This window comes from Ischnura elegans, chromosome 2, assembly GCF_921293095.1.
Source record: "Ischnura elegans chromosome 2, ioIscEleg1.1, whole genome shotgun sequence".
NCBI lineage: Eukaryota > Metazoa > Arthropoda > Insecta > Odonata > Coenagrionidae > Ischnura > Ischnura elegans.
Genome location: NC_060247.1, coordinates 138088750 through 138098589, shown reverse-complemented (window position 1 = coordinate 138098589; position 9840 = coordinate 138088750). Strand labels below are relative to the sequence as shown.

Here is a 9840-nt window from a genome sequence, read left to right as displayed (position 1 = left end):
TACTAAAAATCACATTACTTAATATACTCTCAACCACACTGCACAACATACACGATCTCATTCATACTAAATGTATACCCCCATTCAAACAAAATAACGTTTTAATACTCTCGCATAATAACATATCAACATTCACACTCAACATACTGTCATTCACTCGTAATACCTTACTAGATAACATTCTCATTCAACACGAAATAACACACCTTCATACTAAATGAATACCTTCATCCACGCCACATTACGCTGTAATATTCGCACTTAATAAAATACCCTCATTCACTCAAAATAGCATTCTCTCATTCACCCATAACCACATTCAGCAAATTAAAACTTAAAAACACTCTTCCAAGCACACCAAAGTACATCTTACATTCACACCAAATGAGACATTCTCATTCACACGAAATAAATGCATCCAACTTAAACTAAAATACGCTCTCTCAATCACACCAAATAACATTCTCATATTCACACCAAATGACACTCTTACGTTCAAACCATATCACATTCTCTCAATCACACCAAATAACATTCTTACATTCACAAAATATAACATTCTCTCAATCACACCAAATAACATTCTCACATTCAAACCATATCACATTCTCTCAATCACACCAAATATCATTCTTACATTCACAAAATATAACATTCTCTCAATCACACCAAATAACATTCTCACATTCAAACCATATCACATTCTCTCAATCACACCAAATATCATTCTTACATTCACAAAATATAACATTCTCTCAATCACACCAAATAACATTCTCTCATTCAAACCATATCACATTCTCTCAATCACACCAAATATCATTCTTACATTCACAAAATATAACATTCTCTCAATCACACCAAATAACATTCTCACATTCAAACCATATCACATTCTCTCAATCACACCAAATATCATTCTTACATTCACAAAATATAACATTCTCTCAATCACACCAAATAACATTCTCACATTCAAACCATATCACATTCTCTCAATCACACCAAATATCATTCTTACATTCACAAAATATAACATTCTCTCAATCACACCAAATAACATTCTCACATTCAAACCATATCACATTCTCTCAAGCACACCAAATATCATTCTTACATTCACAAAATATAACATTCTCTCAATCACACCAAATAACATTCTCACATTCAAACCATATCACATTCTCTCAATCACACCAAATATCATTCTTACATTCACAAAATATAACATTCTCTCAATCACACCAAATAACATTCTCTCATTCAAACCATATCACATTCTCTCAATCACACCAAATATCATTCTTACATTCACAAAATATAACATTCTCTCAATCACACCAAATAACATTCTCACATTCAAACCATATCACATTCTCTCAATCACACCAAATATCATTCTTACATTCACAAAATATAACATTCTCTCAATCACACCAAATATCATTCTTACATTCACAAAATATAACATTCTCTCAATCACACCAAATAACATTCTCACATTCAAACCATATCACATTCTCTCAATCACACCAAATATCATTCTTACATTCACAAAATATAACATTCTCTCAATCACACCAAATAACATTCTCACATTCAAACCATATCACATTCTCTCAATCACACCAAATATCATTCTTACATTCACAAAATATAACATTCTCTCAATCACACCAAATAACATTCTCTCATTCAAACAATATCAAATTCTCTCATTCACACCAAATAACATTCTCACATTCAAACCATATCACATTCTCAAGCTCATACCAAATTGCATTCACACGAAACCACATACTCCCTTTCACACAAAGTACAATCATCAAAATAATACAGAATGGCACATACAATTGAAATAGACATAAAATATCAAGCACAAAATAAAATCAAGTTCCTCAGACTGTCATTCTCCACGTCTTGATGCTATGAAGTGATTGTTCTTCCTGAGTCTTCAACTCTTGAGGCTTCAGCTCTTCAAATCTTGCAATGTTTTTGTTTCATTCTTCATTTTTCCGAGTCCCTGTCTCACTTCACTGTAGAGGCAGTCTACTTCTATGTTATTCCTATGCTGCTGTTTCAAGGTCCATGATTGCAAGCTGCCGTACTCTCCCTATTGTAAGAACAACATCGAATGTACTCAACAATAAGATAGAAACGTCTCTTTGTCAAGCCAAAAAAGTTTTAATTCATGAAAAAAGCACGTAAAGAACTGACAATAATATAGGATTTGATTTGAATGATTACGACGATCAGTAATAAAGACATTTGATGAGTCAAAGTTGCTGTACATGAGGTTCAAGGTAAGTACTTCTAGTATCTCTAGTAAAGTATACTTCTAGTAAATTTTCTAAAATGAAAAAAATCATTGTTCAAAAAACAGGGCGAAAACGCATGTTCAAAGATCCAATTTTATCGGGGGGGTTTTCCATGAGAAGGATTATGACGTAAAAATAAATAACTCTCCATATAACATGAACACGCTACCATGAGACAGCTTTATAACTGGAGGTCTTCGATGGGAAGGTGTCTGAGATAACATTTACATCTATGCCATAACGTATGGGTTTATAAAATGAAGTAGAAAACAAATTACATTAGCGCGATTGTAAATTTTCACCATTTAAAGAGCTTGAAGAAAAACATAAGGTGCACTTATTAGCGTACAAACCTATAAAACGGCTTTTGGAGTATATTGACGAAAAAACTGGTCCCTCACTGATACACAGTGAGATAATATGACACTAATAACATACTGTTGATAACATTAAAAAATTCAATGATAAGTCGTTTTTTTGAATATATTAAATGAGGAATGTGAACATGCTGATATAACCACATTCACCTTTAAGCACCCAAATGGGGCAAACGTCAGTTAAATGAAATCACTTTTTGAGCAATGAAATTCATTTCTTTGCTAAACCATATGGAGTGAAACATCTCCCTGGCTCAAAGAAAGTATGGGAAATATGGATGCCTTAAAAATAGATCTCATTTTTTATAGTCCAGCCATTTGAGCACTTTACCACTTATGCAAAGTAGAGAGACAAAGACAGGGATAGGGGATTGTAATTTTCGGAATAGATGTCCGCAGAGTGCTGAGTCTAACAGACTTACAATACTTGTTTGAAAACAACCCTTTATGTGCCTAAAATGGATTTTATATTGTGGTGTGGCAGAGGTTTTATTATCGCCCAATTCCGCCTCAAATTACTTTAAGCTGCCACAAATACTCATTACTTATGATATTAAATGATTTTGGTTTTACCTACTTAGGATATTTTACCTGAATATCACTCTAAAAATAAATCAGTTCGTAAAACCTTGGAGAGATAATTATTTTACAACAGCACTGAATGAAACAACAGACTTAATACGCAGTCACGCGTGCAGGTGCAAAGTTACATACACCAAGGGTGAAGTTTGCCATGAAAAAATATTTGACTTAGTTGGGATTCGAACCCAGATTTCCCGGTTAAGTCAATTTTTCATTGTGTACATCAACCTTGGTGTTTATATTTTACTACCTTTCACACAGGACCTCGAGGACGTCAACATGCGAAACCCTAGGAGAGTCTTAATTGGCAGCATCCAAATGAAGAGGAAAGAAGACCACGAAGATGGAGAAGAAGACAACAATGAATGTAAGACTATGATAAGAGCAGGCAAGCTAGAAAATATTAAAAAGGAAATGGAAAAAGGTAAGATATATATCTTGGGATTGCTAGGCAGTGGTATGATTATGGGTGGATGGGGGGATAGATCCCCCCCCCCCCCCCCAAAGCCTCAGAGAATTTCATAGTGTACAATTTTTTTCCTCTTGTGATGATTTCCCGCGAAAAATAATGTGTGAAAGGAAAATTTTAAGTTCCAAATTGATGTAAAATGTATTTTCAGGTAAAATGTCATTTTTCAAAACTTTTTGGGGGGCCTGAGGGTCACCACCTTGGGAGCCCATCCCCCCAAAGCATATATCAAGTCAGGCCAACGATATGAAGTGTGGTGGAAAGATTGTGGAGAATACTGAAGAGTAGAACATTTGTTTATACATATTTCGGTGAAGAATAAATTCTACGAGGTAGTTAGTATTCAATGGGAAGATGGGTAAGAGAATGGTAGGTAGTATTAGGATTCCGGTGTTATAAATTGATTCGCGACCCACCAACCCTGTAGTAGCTGAAGTTTACATGGCCTCTTGTAATTATAGGGTGGAAGTAGATGAGGTTTGTTAACGGCGCTAAGAAATAATGAGGGAAATCCAGGATAAGTAAACCTAGTTGTGATGGGGGTCTGGAATGGCTCAGTTGGAGAAGAGAGGGATGGAAACGAAATGGAAGAATTTGGATTAGTAAGAGGAAAGAGAAAGGAGCGGAATTACGCAGGATAAAGAAGCTGGTTGAAGTCAATGAATTAACCAATTGCTGATTTAAATTAAAAGGAAAAGGCAAAAGGCATGTCAAGGGCAAAGAGTTCTTGATTAGTTACAGGATAAGATGAATCAGTCAAAGAGACAACAACGACATGTATTATTTGAGATTAACAATGTCATTATTTTAATACAGTGTGTAATAGATATTTATGAAGCAGAAGAAGAATTAAATCCGATAGGTAATGGGCTCGCAGGCACTTCGTTAAAAGTGAAATAAGCAAATCGTGAAAAAGCGTCAAGTTGTGGACTGTAAACAAAGAAGTTAAAACGTAAATTCAAGATGGATTTAGCAAAACACATCAAGCCGCTGGTGGGTGAGAGAGACTGGCCACTGTGGTGGAGGAAAGTTCGTGATTTGCTGGATTAAAATGAAGGTGCTATCGACGTCATTGACAAAAGATTAGAGTAATCAGGCGCGTTGGCAGAAGATGTGACGGATAAAGAAATCAAGGGACACAAGAGGAAGTCTGATTTGTACCATAAAACGAACATCTATGCAAAGTCAATGATAGCAAGCTCAGTGACAGATGAGGCCTACCAAAAAATTATGGACAAGGAAACTGCATATGAGACTTGAGTGGCATTAAGAGTTTGAATAACTGTTTTAACGAAATTATAATTTAAATCAACAAGGGAAAGTGTCTATCAATCAGAATGAGTATGTGAAGGGTATGTTGACTCCCCTCTAAAGTTTTGACCGTGATCCCATTATACCTTTACAGGTAAATTAAAATAATTTGAGAAAATGTGATCCAGAAAAAACTTGCAGTTGTAACTTTAAAAATTTTAGTTGTATGTTAATTGTATGTAATGGATTTCATGAGACCTGACATTGCATTCACCATGAGTAATTTAGTAGTTGTAAGAACTGTTGTACTATGGAGCATTAGGAGTACGCAAAAAGGGTTCTGCATTATTAGAAGGAAAGCAAATGAGTTACGTGGAAAGCTTGTTTTATAAAAAGACAATCGGCCTGCCATGAAATATGCCAACTCTCCAGGTATCAAAGAGAGATGCACTTGGACATTAAGTATCATTTCGCAAAAAAAATTGTTGAGGACGGCAATGTGATAGTGAAATATTTTTAGAAGGAGAAGGATTATGACGTAAAAATAAATAACTCTCGATATAACATGAACACACTACCATGAGAGAGCTTTATAACTGGAGGTCTTCGATGGTAAGGTGTCTGAGATAACATTTAAATTTATGCCATAAAGTAATGGTTTATAGAATGAATTTGAAAACAAATTTGACGAGCGCGAATGTAAATTTTCACCATCTTTAGATCTTTTCGATAGATCTTCATCTTTAGTGGTGTATACGTTAGATCTTAGTTGTTTTATCAAATTGATGGGTGCCATGTCAATAGTATTTATCAAACTACATATATCAAATTTGTTTGGTCAAAGTAAAAGAAATATTGAATGCTCAATATGAATCCAAATTACGATGAGCCCGATCAGAAACTTGTGTTTCTAACTATACCTTTTGCAGTGTTTACTCCCTTTATGTAATGCTTTATAAATTAAAATTTAGTTAACTGTACTTCATTGTATTTCGTAAATTCTTTATGTTATGATATTAATATAAATTGAGTTTTATAGTGAAAAATCCACTAAACTTTTTCAGTTTGCATTGAATAATTTAGCGAATATGTCCGATTATTTTTTATGTCCCTCAGAAAATCGTTGCTCTTCTCTAAAAATTTATTTTCATATCGTAACTTAAGTACTATGCGCTCGTTTAACTTGAAAGTGGAAATATTTCTGGTGTTAGTTATATATTGGAAGTGTAAGACCTTCTATAGTGGCCATAACAGGCCGCAGGCCTTTTGCGAAGGGGTCCGGGGACCGCCCCCCCCCCCCCCACCCTAGCGAGCAAAAGTAAGTATTTATTCACGTGATCGAGTTAATAATGTGTTGCTTGAACTTTGGCTCTCTTGTCACCTATATACTGTTTGTGTTGGTAGAAATAAAAGACTATCGTCTCCCGGTGATGGATACTTAAGTTGGTGCGTTTCTTTTTTACTCTGTTGTAAGCGCAAAAATATCCACTGCCTGATCAGTAATCTCTACATACGACAAGGCTGTCACCAGGAGGCGGCAAAAAAATGCCAAGCCTAAATTAAGGCTAAGGATGGAAGGATGCTTATCGAGAGATACGAGTTGTAGAGTAGATGAAGGAATGTGAAGAGAACCTGAATGTCAGCAGGAACAGGCCAGAGAGACTGAATTTAAATAAGAAAATTTTACCGAAGGATAACCTTGGGCCGTGGAAATCTAGAAATTCGCTCGTGATAAGAAGGCGAGGGAAGCAGTGGGGATGGAAAATATCCTTTGTGAGCAACTGAAGAATATATGGAAGGATGATATGAGGAGTCTTAGGTACTAGGACATAGGATGTATGAGGAGGGATGTTGGTCAGAGGATCTCATGAAAACTTATCCAATTCTGCTACCAAAACAGAATAAGGGTCTTGAATGCGAAGACTATTAGCTTAATGTAAGCCAAGGTGAAAGTTGTAATGAGGATATTACACAGATGAATAGAAGTGAGGGCAAACGAGTATTTGGGCGAAGATCAGCTTCATTTCATAGCAGAAGTCTCAATGAGTTTCTACAAGAAAACTAATAATGGTAACGCGATTACTAGTGGAGAGGAATCTAGAAAGTAACGGAGACATGTATGCAAGGTCTACGGATTCCAAAAAAGAAGTTGGTAGAGTAGACTGGACAAAATGGAAGGGATGGTGTCCTGAAGTGAAGGATGTAAGGGGGATGAAAAGCATCACCATGAAAAGACTACAGGATAGGAGAGCGGAATTGCGTGAAACCACCATTCAAATTGATGATGATCATAATTGCGATGAAACCATTGGAAAAGCAGTTTGATTTTTGATTGGCGGATTTCACGCATTATAAATAGATATAGTAGAAGTCGAAGATTTGCCTAGATTATTCAGTTCTATTCATTTTACTATTGCAAAACGGAAAAAGTACTCTTGTGACTGGACAACAACTGACTATAATTTTCTATCCATAATGAAGTAAGAGGCTGTAAAAACGCGTGCGATCCTGGCTTTGTGAAATAATTAAAAATGATTCGAAGTGACACTTTCAATAAAAAGGTAAATCATGCTGTAAACGTAACGAGTAATACTTGATCATTCAATCCTAAAACAAAACAAATGGAAAAAAACTGAACAGATATTTTGCGGTTCAATGAAAATTCATACTTTTCTGTGTTTCATAGTCATCAATAATGGGAAACGATTCAGAAATTGCTGGAACACTTTACTTCTCGTTCTAACGGTAGCAGCACAATCGCGATACACCAGAAAAAAAACAAATCTAACAAGTATTATGCAACTGAGTTTAACGAAAATAAAAATATAATCTTTTCAATGTTAAATAATTATGAGAAACTTTTAAACCGTGAACAAACCTACAGAAAAGATTAAATGAAATGATTTTCTTACCGTTTGGTGAGGCCAGTACGCAGTCAGAATCCGGCATCGCGCAATTGGTCCACATGCTTGCTGACAACATCCTTCCAGATGAATTGCAGCTGAGGAGAGAAAAAAGATGCATGTTTGAATTTCTCTCGCACATTTTCATAAACTCAATGGCAGTGCAATGATATCCATACACTCACAAAACAAAAGTTTTTCCAAATGAAATGATAAAATGGAAGGGACCTATACGGTGGGCAAAGAATCGGAAAAAAACATTTTTCTTATCAAATAAGGATTTTTCTGGGTAAATATTGAACTGATATTTCAAAACAAATATTATTCATTTTGAAATTGATCAATTAATAAGAAGAGCACAATAAGTATCTCTATCAAATGACGAAAATGACATTCTGTCATGATAAAGGTTAAATTAAAAATATACAATTGAAAGAAACTACACAGAAAGTATTCACACAATTTAAAATCCAAAACGCTTTGGGAAAAAATCAGGAAATAATTGAATTTATCAATAGAGATCGGGAAAAAATACTAACATAAATGTCTGTTACCACATATGCGCACAGATATGAAAAAAAATATTTAAAAACAATGAAGTGAGATTTACTACATGCAATGATAATGACCCATCCGAATGATTAAGAATAGAGTGATTTGTGGAACAAAGGAATAAATCTAAGTTCATTAATAAACTAGTTGAATCATCTTGTAGTGAGGCAAATGAGTCAAAAAATAATTTAAAAATTCTAAATAGCGAAACATGCATTACGAATAAAAAAACTCTTTAGGACGTGGCAAAGAAATGTATTTAAAGTCGAATAACTCATTGAAAAATTAGAAACTAAATATGGTTGCTGTAAACTCATCCAGAGTATAATTGTACCAGAGTATAAAACTAAGGACGATTACGATGGTCAATCAATTAGCAATTCTACTGAGTTAAGGAGATGAGACAATTCGAATTTAAGCGGCTTAGAAAATAAAGAACCAGATATGTGGGAGAAATATACTATTCCTCATCTAATAATATAATTGCACCATCTCGATATTGAGATTAAATATTAAAATCGATGCAAAACGAAAGAGCGACAGTTGAAAATATATTAAATTTCCTTCATACCTTTTTCAAAATGTAGATTTCTGGGATGGCTCGTTCCGTCTTCTGTACTCTGATGCCTTATCCCTTACGATGTCTTCATTTCTTCGGTCAATGAGACGTGTTGAAGCTAGGGAGAGAGCGGGTTAGTACATGCAAGGAAAATAAATCACCCTTCCCCCAAGGAATCGCATACGCTCCACTGTAATACACGGGAAGTGAATATGACGCCAGGAGGAAATCACCACTTTTCCATCCCAGTGACACAGTTTCATCCCCGTGTACCGCAATGGTTTACAGCGCAAGCAAAACCTCGGTTCGACACAAAAAAAACTAAAATTAACGCAAGCTAAAAGACCTAGCCTTACTCGATGCTATGTTTCATAGCCATAATGGCCCAAAAGCTAACCTAGTTGTGAAGCTGGGGTCCTCTTCACGTGAAGTTCCGATGTCTTGAGCCTGGGGAGAGAATACATACAAGGAAAATAAATAACCCTTCCCCCAAGGAATCGCATACGCTCCACTGTAATACACGGGAAGTCACCATGACGCCAGGAGGAAATCACCACTTTTCCATCCCTGTGACACAGTTTCATCCCCGTATACCGCAATGGTTTGCAGCGCAAGCTAAACCTCGGTTCGACACAAAAAAACTAAAATTAACGCAAGCTAAAAGACCTAGCCTTACTCGACGCTATGATTCATAGCCATAATGGCCCAAAAGCTAACCTAGTTGTGAAGCTGGGGTCCTCTTCACGTGAAGTTCCGATGTCTTGAGCCTGGGGAGAGAATACATACAAGGAAAATAAATAACCCTTCCCCCAAGGAATCGCATACGCTC

At 35.6% G+C, this 9840-nt stretch overlaps 1 long non-coding RNA gene across 1 annotated transcript; it reads right to left on the bottom strand.

The window, feature by feature from the left end:
- Window positions 1-1715: 1715 nt before the first annotated feature.
- LOC124174156 lies at window positions 1716-9277 on the bottom strand. Its single transcript, XR_006868888.1, has 3 exons — window positions 9024-9277; window positions 7910-7998; window positions 1716-2113 (listed from the first exon to the last, which is right to left on the bottom strand). It is a non-coding gene; the product is annotated as an uncharacterized LOC124174156 (long non-coding RNA).
- Window positions 9278-9840: the final 563 nt, after the last annotated feature.